This window comes from Notolepis coatsorum, assembly GCF_963971535.1.
Source record: "Notolepis coatsorum genome assembly, contig: SUPER_15_unloc_6, whole genome shotgun sequence".
In the NCBI taxonomy this organism is placed as follows: Eukaryota; Metazoa; Chordata; class Actinopteri; order Aulopiformes; family Paralepididae; genus Notolepis; species Notolepis coatsorum.
The window spans coordinates 490,420-496,056 of NW_028174861.1; positions in this window are offsets into that span (position 1 = coordinate 490,420).

The window sequence follows — 5,637 nt, forward strand, 5'->3', positions numbered from 1 at the left end:
TAATATATCATGCTTTAAGTACTGTAGTTTTAGTTTAGTTGGTGTTTTTTTTATATAGTGGTCTTTTTACTGTAGTTTTAACTAAGCTTGTGTTTTTTATAGTAGTGAGTGTATGTATTGTGACTGTATGTTTGTATTTTAACCACTGCACAAATGAAGTTCCGAAAGGAAAATAAAGTAATTTGAAGTTGAATCTGTCAGTGCCGAGTCCGACCTCATCTTAAATAACAAACGGCAGCTTGTTGTAGTTAGCAAAGAGAGGCAGAGTTAATGAGGCGTATGATGTTCGTTGCATTGTATCTGGCATTGCAAGATACATTAAAAAATATAGATATATATATATATATTCAAATTTTATTTTCCCATTCGAATCCCATGCCCACCGAACGAGGCTTCGAAGTATTTAAGACGGGCCTAAACTAATTTAAATCTTCAATTTTTAATTCAAAAGATGTAATAATTAAATCATTTTCTTTGTTTTTTCAGCAATTCTTTGTCGTTGCTGCCATCTTTAGTGTTACAGCCCCTCACACTCCAGTTCTCAGGCTGCAGCTGGTTTGAAAGCGAAAGTAAACGGGCTTCTCTGCTGGCTGTGGCTCCAGGGGAGTTTTGACACCACAACATCAGTAAGTACAATTATTTATTTGATTGTTTCCATGTCTCTCATTTTCTGTCTAAATATGCTGTCTAATATTTTGAATCTGTTGTTTATTTCTCTTCAATATATGTAAGATAAGATAAGATAATCCTTTATTGATCCCCTAGAGCAGTGGTCACCAACCTTTTTAAGCCCAAGATCACTTTTTTTTTTTTGGTGAAGGCAAGATCTACCTATTGAAGCGTTGAGAGAAAAAGACAGCCAAGATTGTACTTTAAACTAAATTACTTTTATTTGCCTGTATTCTAATTACATGCAATGCTTTGGTCCAACATTAAAACGTCAAAGTAGAACTATTATGTACTTTCTCAGTCAGTGCTAAGTGCAGTCATCTTATGCAGCATCACTTTTCACATCGAAAAAAAAAAAGTTGAACTGTAATGTGAACTTTCTCATATTATTAACATTGACAAACATATTTACAATTAGCATTTTATAAAGTAGAACTGTAATGTGTACTTTCTCAGTCAGTGCTAAGTGCAGCATTACTTTTCACATCAAAACAAAAGTAGAACTGTAATGTGTACTTTCTCAGTCAGTGCTAAGTGCAGTCAGTGCTAAGTGCAGCATAATTTTCACATCAAAACAAAAGTAGAACTGTATGTGTACTTTCTCAGTCAGTGCTAAGTGCAGCATCACTTTTCACATCAAAACAAAGGTAGAACTGTAATGTGGACTCTCAGGGTAAGATCTATATATTTTTTTTTTTTTTTAATTTTCATGGAAAGATCTACAGGGACAGTCTCAGGGACAGTCTCAAGATCAAGATCGACGGGTTGGTGACCACTGCCATAGAGGAAATTCAGGTGTCAGAGCATCATGGGGGGGGGGGGGGGGGGGTACAGGGTGGGGGATGCATAGATTCACAGTACAGTACAATATAGTCATATAAAATATAATAATAATAATAAAGTACTATAAAAAGTAATAAATAAAGTAATATAAAATAGTAATATAAAGGTACAAACACAAGATAGACCAGTGTTATGAGTCTCTAGCGCAAAGAATCAAGATAGAACCAAGATACTCGTTGATGTGAGTCTCTAGTTCTCACGTCCCGAGTTGAGACAGTGATAACTCTGGCAGCAGAACCGGCTGCCCGAGCCCTTGGTTGTGGAGCCTGATGGCTGCCGGGATAAAGGACCGGCCCAGGCGGTTTGTGGTGTGTCGGGGGGGGGGGGGGGGGGTAGTCTTAGGCTGAACGTGCTCTTCATTCTGGGCCGCTCCTCGTAGAGGGGGTGAGAGGGGTTCTCCAAGATGGCTTCTAACTTAAACTAACTCTTAGCTGTCTAACTTCATTAGCTGTCTAACTTCATGGAAGTGTTAAGCCTAAACAAACCAAGTACTGTTACAAAATGTAAGTATCGAAAAAATAAAGAGTATAATCAAAGATAAATGAGTTTAAAAAAAAAAAAGGTAACGATGGGGAGAGGGGAGGAGCTGCTCTAACAGGCTGCCACTCTCTCCAGGCGCCATGACAACGTAGATGTATGATGTAAAGGTATATTTGTACAGTAACAACCACAATGACAAATTGCAGATAACTGTCCATGCAGTTTTCAATATCCCTCCATGGAGCAGATTCATTTTCAAAGGTAGAATCTGTAATGCCACCAAACAGTGACCTGCTTGATACTGCACTGCCCATACTGCACATGTTTCTCTGATGTGTGGCTTGTAACTGAGTGGGGATAAGGAAGGTGTTGCTATTGCTGGACACACCTCAGGCTCTGCCAAGAAACTCACACTATAATAAGTTACTAAACTCCAACCCACACATCAGACCAAAACTAAATATATAAACAATACGGAATTATTACAGATCTGAAATCTTCATTGCAATGTTTCTCTCTATTCCAGATACAATTGTTCCCCAACAACAAATACAATAATGGCTGATTCCAGGCCTCACTGCTGTGACCAATGTGGAAGTAGCTTCAGTCGCTCTGGACACTTAAAGACACACCAGCGTATTCATACAGGAGAGAAGCCCTACCACTGTGACCAGTGTGGGGAAGGCTTCAGTCAGTCTGGACACTTAAAGTCACACCAGCGTACTCATACAGGAGAGAAGCCCTACCACTGTGACCAATGTGGAAGTAGCTTCAGTCACTCTGGACACTTAAAGAGACACCAGCGTATTCATACAGGAGAGAAGCCCTACCACTGTGACCAGTGTGGGGAAAGTTTCAGTCAGTCTGGACACTTAGAGAGACACCAGCGTACTCATAGAGGAGAGAAGCCCTACCACTGTGACCAGTGTGAGAAGAGCTTCAGAGACTCTGGAACCTTAAAGAGACACCAGCGTATTCATACAGGAGAGAAGCCCTACCACTGTGACCAATGTGGAAGTAGCTTCAGTCATTCTGGAGACTTAAAGAGACACCAGCGTATTCATACAGGAGAGAAGCCCTACCACTGTGACCAGTGTGGGAAGAGCTTCAGAGAGTCTGGACACTTAAAGACACACCAGCGTATTCATACAGGAGAGAAGCCCTACCACTGTGACCAGTGTGGGGAAGGCTTCAGTCAGGCTGGAAACTTAAAGGAACACCAGCGTATTCATACAGGAGATAAGCCCTACCACTGTGACCAATGTGGAAGTAGCTTCACTCACTCTGGACACTTAAAGAGACACCAGCGTATTCATACAGGAGAGAAGCCCTACCACTGTGACCAATGTGGGAAGAACTTCAGAGACTTTGGTAACTTTAAGACACACCAGAACATCCATACAGGAGAGAAGTTCTATCCCTGTGACCAGTGTGATAAGAGCTTCAGTGGGTCTAGTAACTTAAAGACACACCAGCGTACTCATACAGGAGAGAAGCCAATGTGACCAATGTGGGAAGAGCTTCAGTACATCTGGACACTTAAAGAGAGACACCAGCATATTAATTCTTGAGAGCACTATATCTGTGAGAAGAGCTTTGTTCACTCTGGAAACTTAAACAAAAAATCACCAGCGTATTCATACTGGACATAAATCAAACATTCTTCTGTCTATTGTATAAACCTATGCATTTAATTTTGTTTTATCTGTAAATAATCTCATAATTACATGACTATTATGCTGTCGGAACAGTGTTATGTTTGTAGATTGAATATTTAATGTTCTCTTGGCCATTTTCATGTTTAACAACCAGGAAATGCATAAAATAACATTGTATATACTTTATTTGAAATCTAGTAATCCATTCATGAAATTGGTCTTTTCTGTTTTGTTTTCTAGTTATGTTTATACATGATACAATTATCACTTTAGTGAGACAAAACAAGGCTTTTGCTTTGGGAGAAAGAGAGGCAATGCTTTGTTTACAATGGCTCCTTGCTGCCCTCTACTTGTCTGACAATTATTATTGCAGCTTTCATATTATTTTGTAATGCACATTTCAAGAGGTTAATGCATGCACTGTTTTTCTTCTCTCTTTTTTGATCTATTTTTTTCTCCGCATTTTCCCATTTTTTCTTTTATAATTTTTTTTTCTCCCATCCCAATTGAGTCGTTATGCCAATTCCCTTCCTGGTCGTTGCACGCCTTTGCCCCCTACTGTCGGCCTGGGGAGGGTGAAGACTACCACATGTCTTCCTCCGATACATCAGTCAGCCAGCCGCTTCTTTTCACCTGACAGCGAGAACTCTCAGCGGGGGAGTGTAACGCGTGGGAGGATCACTATCTCCCCCAGATCCCTTCCCTGCTGAACAGGCACCCCGACCGACCAGTAGGAGTCGCTGTTTACAACGGCCAGGACACATACCCCACCGGCTTCCTATCCGCTAACACTGCCAATTGTGTTAGTAGGGACGACTGACCAAGCCGGAGGTACCGCTGACAGCTGGATTCAATCCCAGACTCTCTACGGTGGTAGATGAACGCTTAGTCCGCTGCGCTACCCAGCTGTTTTTCTTCTCTCTTGTGTTATTATAAATGAAAACAAATCTCCATAGTGGACCTTTATGCCAAATAACCGTAAGATCACATATTTGAATATGGAAATAGTTTATACCCACAAGTTGTAAGCCTTGTAGATGTAAAATATGTATTTTACGATGGTTTCATTATGTTACTCAAAATATGATGCTTATCATGAAAGAGGCCCTACCACTGTGACCAATGTGGGAAGGGCTTCAGTCACTCTGGAAATGGTTCAAATGTACAGTATTTTTCAGACCATGTGCTATCAGAGGCCAGTCTTATTATTCCATTTATTTTTGTTGGACCATGCTTTACCTCTGTCTATTTGATGACTGTATGCAAATAAAAAAGTATTACATCGATACTGTCCTGTCAGTGTTATTTTTAGATTAAGTATTTAACATTCTCTATTGGCCATTTTCACCAAATGCCTAAGAGAAGTTTGTATGTCTTCAGGTCTCAGGGTGAAGAGGATTTGAGATGCACTCTGCCTTCCTAGGACAGGTGGAGGACTTGTTAAGCCTCACATTTATTCATTATGTAAAATTACATAATTGATTAATGATATGTTCTTGGTTCTTCCATTGAAAAGTCTCAACTCAGTATTACTAGATTTAGGATGAAAAGATGTAAGTACTATGTTGAACAAGTTAAAGATGCCATTAGATTATTGATGTTTTTTTAAAGCATTTTTATTTGTTTTGGTTTTGTTGCGATGCTTGATGGGGACATGTTCAATCACATGTATTTCATTCTAAAAACACAACAATACTGATGACATACCAGAGCCAATGGCCCGGGCATAACGTAATAAGCATGTGTATAGCAGTGGGATTAGGGCTGCAACTAATGACTATTTTGGTAGTCGACTAATCTGTCGATTATTTTTTCTATTAGTCGATTAATCGAAAATCAATTATATATAAAAATAAACATATATATATATTTTTTGCACTACCTATATTTGTGAAAGTGGCTTCTCAGCTCTGGTCCAGCTGAAGACTTGATTGATTGAATTGATTGATTGAAAATTTTATTAACAGATTGCAGAATGGGTACAGTA